Genomic DNA, 13,435 nt, shown 5'->3' on the forward strand with positions numbered 1-13,435 from the left:
GGATTAACTGAGGATGACTAGAGGCAGGTGGGGTGTGTTTGAAGGAAGTTGTTCATTGGGGGCTTGTCTATGGGGGTATATATTTTGTATCTGGAGAGAGGAGTCTCTCTCTTTGTTCTGATCATCATGTGAGCTGCCTCCCCATGCCACGCTCTCCTGCCATGATATTCTGCCTCACCTTGAGCCCCAAGGAATAGAGCCTGCTGTCTGTGGACTGAGACCTCTGAAACTATGAGCCCCCAAATAAACTTTTCATTCTCTACAATTGTTCTAGTTGGGTCCTTTAGTCACAGCAGCGAAAAAGCTGACTAAAACAGAAATTGGTTTGTACCAATTTGTGGTTTGTGGGATTGTTGGTGTATCTAACCTGTCTATGTGGTTCAGAAACTATTGGAGCTTTTTGGAATTGGTGGGAGAAATTTTGAGATGCTTAGCAGTACAAGTTGGAAATGTTTTACATTGTTGTATGCAGAGCTTAATGGCCAATTCTGGTGGGAGTTCAGCAGACCAAAATGACAATAGGACTGTGGACAGTGAAGACAGGGCTCAAAAAGGTTCATAAATGAAGTGTTCTATTAGAATTTGGAGTAGAGGCCATCTGTGTTATGTTATGGCTAAGAAATTGTCTATATTTTGCCTGTGTCCTGAGACTTTCTGTGAGGATGATTTTAAAAGTGATGTACTTCTTAATCTGGCAGAAGAAATGTCTAGTCAGCATAGCATTCAGGAAGTGGCATTAGTATTGCTGGTGGCTTTTAGCCAAGTTTATTGTGATATTCAGAAGCAGAAAGCTGAACAGAAATATTTGAAAAACTTGGGCTTGAAAGACAGGAGTAAAACTGGGGCTAAGGAAGTTGCAGTTGTTAGAGACATTACTGCCACTAAAGACTTTGTCCAGAGACAATAAGAACAACGGTTGGAGGGCATCTCAGAAGCTGGCAAGTCACACCCATCTCAGGCTCAGGAGTAAAAGTGAAAATTCTCTTGAGAAGAAACCAATGGGGAATTCTTCTTGCACAAGGGACTCTAGGAAGTTTTTTCAATGTGCTTAGCCACCCAGACACTCAGAGGCTGCTGTAGCCAGGATCCCCGGAGGCTTGGCTACTGTTCAAGATAGAAGCAGACCTGGCGTCAACCACGTGGGTGCTGTTTCTGCAGGATACTGGAGTTAGTGTTCATGGAGGCTTCCACCAGGATTTCAAAGGAAGGTCTGGGAGTTCCAGGCAAAGTACAGAAGGGTTGGAGTCCCTGTGGGCACTCCCTGAGAAATCAAAGTGTGGAGATGTGAGGAGGAAGCCAAAGCTGGAGACCCCCAAGAATAAGAGATGCCAGTAACGTGGGATATAGAAAAGCTACGGGAATTGAGTAGAAACAAGCCAACAGAAAGGCCACTTGGGCTGCAACAAGGCCACAGGGGCAGAGCTACACAAGCCCTTTGGAGAGAACATCACCATGCCATGTGTCCCAGATGCCAGACATGGAGCTATAGGACTTGTTTTCCCAGCTGGACTTCAGTCTTGCTTTGTTCCTATCCCTTCTTTCTATACCCATAATTTTATGAATGGAAATGTTTATTACTCTGTGTTATTATATATTGGATACTTGTAAAAGCTTTTAATTTTACAAGAGCTCACAATATGAGATTGCCTTGAGCCTCAGAGAAGACTTTGGACTTGAACTTTGAGCTATCTCGGATCTGTTTAGACCATGGGGACTCTTCAGAATGGACTAAATGTATTTCACATTTTCAAATGAGTGTGAGTTTTGGGGAGCCAGGGCGGAATATTGTGGTTTAGATGGGATACCCCTCCAAAAGCTCTCATGTGAGACAATGAAAGAAGGTTTGGAGGAGAAATAATTGAGTTATAGACTTAACCTAATCAGTAAATTAATCCCTAATGGGATTAACTGGGTGGTAACTGGAGGTAGGTGCCGTGTGGCTTAAGAAATTTGTTCATTGGGCCATGACTACAGGGTATTTATTTTGTATCTGGAAAGTGCAGTCACTTCTCTTCTTCTTGATCACCATGTGAACTGCTTTCCTCTGCCATACTCTTCCACCATGATGTTCAGTCTCACCTCGAGCCCCGAGGAATGGAGACTGCTATAGACTGAGATCTCTGAAACTGTAAGCCTCCAAATAAACCTTTCCTCCTCTACAGTTGTTCTGGTCAGGTCTTTGAGTCCCAGCAGTGAAAAAAGCTAACTAAAATAGTCTTGGTACTTTGGCTTCAGAAGTCTTCTCCTACCAAACTCCTATCATGTGGGATTCCCTGCCCATACAGAAGGTGATATTCAAGTGTCCCTTATCTTTCTGTGGACTGGGGAAAGTGCTGGGCTACTTCTTCAAATTTGCCACCAGGGCATATGCATGTTAGCAATATGGATGTTCTAGAATATGGCCCACCTTGAGAATATTTCTATTCTGTAGACATCATCCATAGGAGTGACTCATTGGGATGTGGAAATCTAGACAGAAGGATGGGGAAAGATTCCAACACCTTCTCAGCACCCTTGAAAACAGACCATGGGTTGGGTGGAGACTTCTTGGCTATGTTTAAGCTTGAGACTGGTCTTATCCCATGACATTCGACTGGAATGTGGAGACTTCCTTCGGAAGCAAGTCTGAGGATGGTTCTGCATGGGGCTTCCCTATCCAACCTCTTTGGTTTGGGTCATAGATTAAGTCACCCATATATCTGCATGTCTGGGAACATGGGACAGGTTAGGCCTTGGGCCTAGAGCCTTAAACTTGATCAATAAATACTTCTCTCCAGGTCACAGGTTCTATAAATTAACCAAAAAGAGTGGTGAGTTATGACCTAGCCAATTCTCAATTGAAAAAATATTCCTATCCCACAGGATTGTTCCCCCTCCCTAGTGAATGTGGCTCGCCTGCTTTTACTGGACAGGTAGCATGTTCTCTAAACAATTGGAGTTATTCCAGGCATTATGGTCAGTGTAACTCATCAATGAGTTTTGTGCTTCCCAGCATCCATGGCAGCCAAGGAAACCTAGTGACTTATGTTGCCCAGTTAATTAGAAGAGACAATTTTATTGGTCTGTAGGCTAGTTTTCTAGGGCTTCCACAACAAAATATCACAACAGGAATTTATTTTCTTATAGTTCTGGGGGCTAGACATTTGAGAAAGTTGGCAGGTTTGGTTCATCTGTGACCTCCCTTCTTTCACTGGCAGATAGCCACCTTCTCGATGCCTTTTCACGAGCTCATTCCTCTGTGCATGCATATTCTGGCGTCTCTCTGTATGTTGGACTCCACCATCAGCTTTCCATTACTGTAGCAAATACCTGAGGTAAATCAAAGTACAAAGAAAACCGTTTATTTTGGTTCACCGTTTTGGAGGTTTCAGTGCATGGTCAAATGGCCTCATTGCTTTTGGGCTTGTAGTGAGGAAGCAGCACATCATGGAGGCAGCATGTGGCAGAGGCAGCCTGTCTATCTCATGGCCAGAAATAAAAGAGACAGAAGAGTGGCGGGTGCCTCTGTTCCCTTCAGGGACACACACCAGTGTCTAGAACTCCCACTGGGCTCTACCTCTCAAAGTTCTACCACCTCCCAACAGGGACTTGGTCTTTGACACATGGATCTTTAGGGCACATTTCAGATCCAAGGCATAGCACCTCCCCTTCTTTTAAGAACTCCAGTCATCCTCAATTAGGGTTCGCCCTACAACCTTATTTTAACTTACCCATCTCTTTAAAGGTTCCATCTCCAAATATTGTCACATCCTGGGGTTCTGGGGGTAAGGGATTCAACATATGAATTGTGGAGAAACTAACAGTGTGAAATTCACGTGAGGAACAGTGATGAACAGTTTGTCTTGGGCCTTCCTTCCTTAGCTCTGCCTGTCTGTTTACTGCAGCACGCTGCTGGCTTGGCCCTTGGAGAGCAATTCATGCTTCAATAGCATTCTTCTCTCCTTCTACACGACCTCATTACTTAGTCATGGTTGAATGCAGTGTGATTTTATTCTCAATAGGATGTGAGGGATGGAGATTCTTAATGTATGCTCCCTTTTTGCAAGATACACTTAGGAAGGAAGGAGGCAGCAATCTAGGAATGTGGTTTTAAGACCAGAAGTAGGTCAAACTAAAGAAGAGGAAGACAATCCTCCAGTCACCTTCACCTCCCAGCCCTTGGGCAACTGCTTATATCCTGAGAACACAGAACTATAGCTGGCTGCCAGTGTTCTTTAATTGTGTTGAATGCCATTTTCCTCATCTGTAAAGTGGATATTGCTTCATGTCTACCCTACCTTGTTCTAGGATGTAGGTGACAATTTTATATGACAAATCAGTACACAGCACACACATACCTCTGTGGTCAACTGGCTGGGAGTCAACAATGAGGACTTCTGTAACTATTCACCTTTTGCTCCCTCATCTCATCTCCAGTGGCTTAGTTTGGGGGCTTCACCCATTGCAACTCAGTGAAGGAATTTTACATCCTCAAGAGGCCACCAATTACAGTTTTGCAAGGAAACTGTCCATAGCACGGCACTGCTGTCATGGATCTTGGAGGGATGCTACATGCTGTCAATGGGGTCCCCTTGTTCAGAGCTGACCAGTCTGAGCTCTGAACCAGCTCAGGACTACTTGGTGAGTGATCAATACAGGAGGAGAACACAGGTCCTTGGACTTCTACCAGAGTCTCACTTTCCCTTCCTACCATGCTGAGAAAGAAAATACAGGTGCTGCTTGACTTATGAAGGGGTTATGTCCCAGTATACCTACTATCAGTTGAAAATCTGATAAGTCCAATTGTGTTCGCAGCCAAGGCCACACCTGTTGCTCTCTAACGCCAACACCTCCTCTAGCTCTACTAGCTTGGGCCAAAGGAGAAGCAGGGTAAATCAAGGAAGTCTTTCAACCATGGCTCCTACAAAGTAGACTGCCCACAAATTGGTGGTAAAGCACCCAGGAAACAACTGGCTACAAAAGAAGCCCGTAAGAGTGCGCCCTCTACTGGAGGGGTGAAGACATTTCATTGTTACAGGTCTAGGACTGTGGCATTCCGTGAAATTAGATGTTATCAAAAGTCCACTGAGCTTCTGATTTGAAAATTCCCCTTCCAGCATCTAGAGTGAGAAATTGCTCAGGGCCTCAAAACAAATCCGCACTTCCAGAGTGAAGCTATTGGTGCTTTGCAGGAGTCTAGTGTGGCCTATCTGGTTGACCTTTTTGAAAACACCTGTGTGCTATCCATTGCCAACATGAAAGAACTATGCCAAAAGCCATCTAGCTAGCATGCTGCATAGTTGGAGAATATGCTTAAGAATCACTGTGATGGGGGAACTGGGGTTGTGGCTCAGTAGCAGAATGCTTGCATGGCATATGTGAGGTACTGGTTTCAATCTCCAGCACCACATAAAAAATAATAATAATAATACACCAAATTAAAGGTATTTTTTTAAAAGATTCACTATGATGGAAACATTTCATGCTCAAAAAACATGTTTTCTTTCTCTTCTTCCTGTTATTGGTAGTTCTGAAGGTCAGATTTTTTTTTCCCCATGGGGTCTACGATTGGGATGGAAAAATAGGGGACAGAAATCAGGTATTGGCTGTTTTTCCATTTTCATTTGTGTATGAATTTTTAATATAAATGCAGGGATGTAAAACATTAATGCCAGTCAAAATGTTTCAGTGAACACGTTTCAGCAGTTCAACTTTATAACAATTATAAATAAAACTATTAAATTTTTCTGGACAATACCAGCATTTGGATTTTTTAAAACAAGCAAATTTCTTGTTGATGGCAGCTAAATGGTGTTTGTGACATTTTTGTCATACAGTAGAAACTATACTTTTCTGAATTATGCAAGTACATGTTTTTAGTGTTGTCTGTCTTCTGTGCTGTTCCTGTGAGTCTGCTATTAAAATACATTAAACTATAGAAAAAGAAAATATGATAAGTCAAAAATGTATTGTGCTAAGTAACAGGAGCAAGAAGTTCTGTGTGCTATGAGAGAGCAAGGTGATAATAGAGAACAATAATGTACTGTACATTTCAAAAGGTACAAGAAAGGATTTTGAAAGTTTTCACCATAAAGAAATGATAAATTAGAAGATAGATATGTTTACCCTGATTAAAACATTACACAACATATGCATGTATTGAAACAGATTATCCCATTAATATGTACAATTTTGTGTTTATGTATCAGTTTAAAATAAATTTAACTTAAAAAATACATTGAATATGCCTAACCTCATCACCCTGCAACACAGCACACTAGAGATAGAATGCTAAGTGTTTCCCGGATAATCGCCCAGCTGGCCGGGAGTGGTCGTTCACTGCTATTGCTCAGCATTGTGAGAGGACTATCACTAGCCCCGGAACAGATCACAATTTGAAGTATGGTTCCTACTGTAATCCTATAACTTTGTACCATTGTAAAGTCAAAAATTTAAAAATTTGTACATTGCTGGTGGGACTGCAAATTGATGCAACCACTATTGGGAATAGCACCACCATTTGACCCAGCTATCCTACTCCTTGGTTTATACCCAAAAAACTTAAAATCAGCATACTACACTGATGCAGCTACATCAATGTTTATAGAAGCTCAATTCACAATAGCTAGACTATGGAACCAACCTAGGTGTCCCTCAATGGAATATTATATACTCAATGGAATATTACTCAGCTTTAAAGAAGAGTAAAATTACGGCATTTGCCAGTAAATGGTTGGAGTTGGAGAATATCATGATAAGCAAAATAAGCCAATCCCACAAAACCAAAGCCCAAATGTTTTCTCTAATATGCAGATGATAATTCACAGTAGGGTGGGGAGCACTAGGGAAGAATAGTATTACCTTATATTAGGTAGAGGGAAGTGATGGGAGGGGAGGGGAGGGAATGTGGGGATAGGAAAGATAGTAGAAAGAAACAGACATTATTATTGTATGTTTATTTGTTACTACATGACCAATATGATTCTGCAACATGTACACTCAGAAAACTGAGAAATTATATCTCATCTATGTATGATATATCAAAGTGCATAAATGCATTCTACTGTCATGTATAACTAATTAAAACAAATAAAAAACATTGTTGAAACTGTCTATACAATGTCTACTCCATCTAGAACTTTGTAGACAACAAATATAAATTTTAATCTTCTTACTGCATTTAATAATCCAAATCATCCATTCTGCTGTTGAGAACACTGGGCCTGCCTAGGTCCCTTTGAACTTGGCATGGCCTTGTGCCCTGGTCTGCTCTGAAGAGCAACCATGAAAACCTCCTTCATTGAATCCACTAATCTGTGTCTGGTGTCAAGGGGACACCAGACACAGATTAGTGTCCCCTTGACACCATAACTAAAGGGACTGAGAGTAGCACCACTAGGCTGACCAGATGCCAGGCATTTGGGACAAGCATTTCTCTTGTCTGATGACCATGTTTTGGGCACCTAGTAAGGCAACAGACATGTGGAAAGGGAGAGACCAGAGAAGCAGGCAGAACAAAGTGGAGAGAGCAAGTCTTCCAGGTGGCATGGCATAGTGGAGGAGGAGGGCAGAGAACTTACCTCGTCCTATTAAAGCTTCACCTTTGTTGCAAGCCTGGCACACAGCAGCTGCTGGCAACTTGGGGCTTGTGTGGACAGGCCAGACACACTCTGGTGGCTGTCTCTGAGCCTCTCAGCATGTAGCTGATGTGGGCCTATAGAAGCCACTGGGATCCATGAACGCTCTGGAGCCAGGAGAGGACAATAAGGCAGAAGTACCTGAAGCAAGGTGCTCTGCAAAGATGGATTGCTGCTGGCATGGGCATCAAAATAGACATGAAGACCAACGGAACAGAATAGAAGACACAGAGGCAAACCTCCTACTTAGATCCATCTGATACTTGACAAAAGTGCCCAAAATATATGTTGGAGGAAAGACGGCCTTTTTAACAAATAGTGCTGGGAAAACTGGATATCCATATGTAGAAGAATGAAGCAAGATCCTTCTCTCTCACCCTGCACAAAGATCAACTCAAAGTGGATCAAAGACTTAGGAATTTGAACAGAAAAACCTTGAAACAACTAGAAGAAAACATAAGGTCAACACTCCATCATGTTGGTGCAGGCATTGCCTTCCTTAACAAGACTCCTAAAGCTCAAGAAATAAAATCAAGAATCAATAAATGGGATGCCATCAAATTAGAAGGCTTTGGCACAGCAAGAAAATGATTCAGGGTGTGAAGAGAGAGCCTGAAGAACAGGAAAAAAAAATCTTTGCCAGCTGCTGCTGTGACAGGGGATTAATATTCAGAATGTATAAAGAACTTAACACCACACAAACACACAAACAAACAAATAACCCAATAAATAATGGGCAAAACAACTAGATAGACAATTCTCAAAAGAAGAAACACAAATGGCCAGCAGATAAATGAAAAAATGCTCAACATCCCTAGCAATTAGGGAAATGCAAATCAAAACTACACTAAGATTTCATCTCATTCCAATCAGATTGGCAGTTATCAAGAACATAATAAGAAATGCTGGAAAGGGTGTGGGGGAAAAGGTATACCCGTGCATTGCTATTAGGACTGCAAACTAGTACAACCACTCTGGAAAGCAGTTATGGAGATTACTCAAAAAACTAGGAATGGAACCACCATAGTACCCAGTTATCCTATGCCTAGGAATTTACCCAAAAGAATTAAAATCAGCAGATGATAGCACTAGAGATTCCTCCAACTTTACAGCAGCGTGATTCACAATAGCCACATCATGGAATCAACCGGATGTCTGTCAATAAATGAATGAATTAAGAAATTGTGGCATATATACACAATGGAGTTTTACTCAGCCAAAAAGAAGAATGAAGTTTGGCATTTGCTGGTAAATGGACAGAAATGGAGAACATCATGCTAAGTGATATAAACCAGTCTCAGAAAATCAAGAGTTGAATGTTTTCTCTCATATGTAGAAGGTAGAGCAAAATAAAGAAAAGAAGGAGAGAAGGATCAAATATCATAAAGATACAGGAAGATGAGTAAAGAAAAAGGAGATCAAAAGGGAGGGAGGAGGGATGGGAACAGGGAGGAAATGCAGAAAAAAATTTTTAAATAATGCTATATGTGTATGTAAATATACCACAAGGAATTTCACCTTTAGTTATAAGTGGAAAGAATCAATCAAAAATAAATAAAATAGATGAGCAAAAGAAAGATCAGTAGAGGAAGGAGAATGGGGGAAGGCAAGGAGGAGAAGGAAAAAGGGGGAGGGAATGTGAACTGAAATTGAATTCCATGCATGTATGAGTGCATTGGGATGAACCACGTACAGATAATGCTCTAATAATAATAAGAAGAATAAAAAGAAGAAGAAGAAGAGGAGGAGGAGGAAGAAGAAGGAGGAAGAGGAGGAGGATTGCTGCTATAGTGGGTGGTGGTGATGATGGTGACTATGATGGTGTCCAAATTCATCGGCACAGGGAAGTTATCACCTCACATCCCTCCCGATACCTGCCAGCCAAGCCCACATGGGACATCCACTTGCACTTCATAGTCCTTTGCTCCTGGTAAAAGACAGGCTCCAAGAGGGGATTCTTACTTCCATGTGGCTGAGCTTGGGCTCTTTAGTCACCCAGAGCCCTACCCACTCTTCCTCTGAGAAGGCTTCTCTCCTTGCCCCTTTAACACTCTACCTTTGCCCTGCCCTGCCTTGGGCATGCTCAGGATTGGTATCCAACAGAAGTTTCTGGAGCACCTTTCCTGCTCTGGACTATTCCAAATTGACCTTGACATTCCAAGTCCAGGCAAAGGCACAAGCTGGTTGCTCTGGACTTCTCTTGTGTAGGCCCTGCAGTTTTTGAATTAATTAACAAATTGAAAGCTTCATATTGAAGCAAAATAGTTTTCTAGTCTAGGAAAAACTGGAAGATTTGGCATTCCCACAGGCCATCATCAGTGGGAGGGCACAGGCTCAGCTCCAGGTGCAGGCCCCACAGCTGGCCTCATTTGTCACAGTCCCTTTTGGTACCCCCCCACACACACACACACACTCTGCAGACACCTGAGTTAGCACCCTCCACAGACTTAGGGAAGAGTACCTTTAAAAGAGAAGAGATGAAGAGAAACCATGCTCCCCCCCCCCTTCCTTTATGCTAAATTCCTCAGGGCCACAGCACAATGGAGAGCCTCAGACTCCTATAATAACAACAGTAGCAAGCTTGAAAGTAGCATTACCTAAAGCCTGGCACCACACTGAGCACTTTGCATGCTCTAGCGCATTTGATCCTCACAAGGCCTCCAGGAGGTGATACTGGCTGCTATATTACCCTACATTATACACAAGGAAACTGAGGCTCATCGACTTGAAATAATTCCCCAAGCCCCATGGCTTGTATGTGGTAAAACTGAGACTCAGACCCGGGAAGATGAAGGTCAGGGTCTGATCTGTCCACCTCTCTGCCCACTGCTGAATATTTATCAAGCATTTTCCTCCAATCTGTTGTTTGATTAGCATAATGACAGGGGATTCTGCCTGGGAGACTGGGCACCTGAGGGTTTCCACTGCTCCAGCCAGCATCTCTGTGCCACCTTTGGGCTGTGGTCCTTTTTTTTCCCCACAATCTGTAAATTTTATTGGGCAAGCATACATCAAGGAATTAAATTTGTAAGAAAGGATTAACACCTAACTAAGTATTAAACAAAAAATAATAAGAAGCCCAAAACTATATTTTATTGGTAAAGCTGAACCATACGTCATTATTATTGTCACGTATGTAAGAAATTTAAAATGCTTAAGCATTTTATAGATCTATACAGAAGAAAATTCAAAGACAAGAAGAAAATTATAGAAACTATGGTGAGAAGTTCTAAAACATTTTACTCTTTTTTTCCCTTTGTTTATAGAATTTTATTTTTTTAATTTATTTTCTTACATACATGACAATAGTGGAATGCATTACATTCATAATTATCCATTCACAGCATATATAAGGTATGTTCACACTAACTTATGCCATTATTCATGAGCTCTCCTTTTTTTGCATCACAATTCTTAATACACCTTTATAGCACACTTTATCATATCTCTGTTTGTATATAAGGTATGTTGACACCAAATTCACTTCTTCATACATGTATTTTGTATAATGATGACCATGGTCCTTTTTGATCTGAGGCTGGCCTCTTTGGCATTCCTGCTGGTTTGTCATCACATCAGGGACAGATTGAGCCCATGGGCCCTGTCATCACAGGATTCCTATATAACCTATATAAAAGCTCAGCAGGCTCATGATCCACTTTTGGCATACAAACACAAAGAATAGAAGCTGAAAAACATGAAATGAAATAAAACAAAATACAACTGTCTTAACCTGCTGGAGCCACCGTAACAAAATTCCATAGGCATTGTGGCTTAAACATTAGAAAATTATTCTCTCAATTCTGGAGACTGAAAACCCAAGATCAAGTTGTCAAAAGGTTGTTGTCTTGGGAAGCCTCTCTCCATGGCTTATAGGTGTCTCCCTTCTTGCTGTGTCCTTAGATGGCCTTTTCTCAGGGCACATGAAGAGATAGCCCTATCAAATTAGACACCCATCCTTGTGACCATAATCACCTCCCAAAGGCCCTATCTCCAAATACAGTCACTTTGGGAGTTAGAGCTTCAACATGTGAACTGGGCAGGGGTGACACAAATATTCATTTTGTAACAACCATATCCCAGGTTTCCCTCTTGCTTTCGAGAAATCCCCAAAATAGAAATGGGAAGATATTGTTAATTAGCAACAAAACTACTTAATAGATGCCCCCTCTTCTACACACAATATCCTCTCCTTAGCAAAAACCCTTCCCCACCCTAGATCCAAACTCCCAACCAAAAATCTTCTGCAAGTTGCAAGTCAATCCCTAGCTTTCCTTCAGTTCTTTCCATCTTTGATCTAATCTGCTTCTGCTAGCATTTCTTCACCTCTCCTGGGCCTGGATTTCTGCAAAAGGGAGACTTTGGACTATTACTAACAATGTAGAAAAAATTTCTTGCATTATTCATTTCTAGAAGGAAATGAAAAAGGAGTATTGGCCAATTTCTTGTCGTATGGCTTCTGCTTCTTAGGACCTTCCCTGGGGAGTCTTTAAGCAGCATGTAAGGAAGTTGTCCACCCTTATGAGAAGACCCTAGGAAAGAAAGGAGGGAGAAAGAAGAACAAAAAGCCCCAGCTGTTCCATTTCCAGCTGTCTCAACCTTCTCCATGCAGGAACCAGAGCAAGGATGCTTTTGAGATGACCTGTCCTAACTGAAAACTCAAACAAAAAGTGCCCCCGGATGTACCTTGTCAACTCACAGATTCATCAGCTAAAGAACAGGTTGGTTTGTTTTTGTTTTTTATCCACTGTTTTGGAGGAGGTTTGTTATACAGTAATAGATAACTGACACAACAACCTAGGTTATCTAGAATTCCACTCCACTTCCTGATCTTGGCAGGACAGGGTTTATCTCTCCATTTGCCTGGTTCAAGCTGGGGCTGCAGAACTTCAGATGTGCTAAAGCATTCACAGTCATCCCCTAGTGACCCACCGAGCTAGGACAAAGGGAAATTTGGCTGCTGGAAGCCCTTCTGATTTTGTGTGTGTGTGTGCAGGGATTCCCACCTTCCCATTGAAGGAGTCTGACATTAAGTAACTGAGGAACCCTCAGTTAAAAGTACCCTCTTTTTTTGCCCACCTAAGCCCATGTTGCTGGCTGTGAGTTGGGATCCACATTTGATCTTGCTCCAGAGGTACTCTCCTCTTTCCCTTCCCTGGCTCTGCTTAGTCCTCAACAGCAGCATCGGGCTCTAGAAAGTAAAGTGTTTAAAATTTCCTGGCCATAAATTGGTCTTGCCAGGACCTGGTCCAATAGCAGTTTAATCCTTGCACTTTGCTCTTCCGCCCCTTGGTGGAAGTCTTGTGTGGCCTTCCCTCTACCTGGACAGACAGACCTACCAGCTGGACAGCACTGTCCATCTTGCCCCAGCCCCATATGGAGGTTCAGCCTTCTGGTTGCATATGTTTCCATGGAATAAGAAATCATCTAGAGTGATGGTTCTAATCCCAGGAGTAGCTGAAATCTTCCACAGATCCAAAATCTTGTTCATGTCCCCAGAAGGGAGCTCAGATAGGGAAAACAATAAGGGGAAAGCCCAACTTTTTGCAGGTCACAAGAACCTGCAGGTGCTAGAGGGACAGACAAATCTGTTCCTTCAGCTTCGTTAAGTTACATTTAAAGAGCATCCTCAACACCCTTTGGCTCTCAAGCAAATAGATGCCTCTAAATTTGCTTAGATTTCACCAAGAGAAATCCTTAATAACTTGTGACTGTGGTATGGTTGAAGCTGAGGACTTAGAAAACCAAACGTTCATGTTGAATCCTCTAGTATTTCTACCTGTATTAGCTTGTTTTCTGTTTCTGTAACAAAATACCTA

The 13,435-nt window shown here is 42.1% G+C and overlaps 1 long non-coding RNA gene across 4 annotated transcripts in view; it reads left to right on the forward strand.

Moving 5' to 3' along the window:
* The window catches only part of LOC125612513, an 80,097-nt gene that overhangs the window by 12,019 nt on the left and 54,643 nt on the right, over positions 1-13,435 (forward strand). For all 4 annotated transcript variants that reach the window (XR_007342938.1, XR_007342935.1, XR_007342937.1 and 1 more), the window contains exon 2: positions 12,087-12,337. This is a non-coding gene — a long non-coding RNA (uncharacterized LOC125612513). The remainder of the gene's footprint in view (positions 1-12,086; positions 12,338-13,435) is intronic.

This window comes from Marmota marmota, unplaced genomic scaffold, assembly GCF_001458135.2.
Source record: "Marmota marmota marmota unplaced genomic scaffold, marMar, whole genome shotgun sequence".
NCBI classification, from domain to species: domain Eukaryota; kingdom Metazoa; phylum Chordata; class Mammalia; order Rodentia; family Sciuridae; genus Marmota; species Marmota marmota.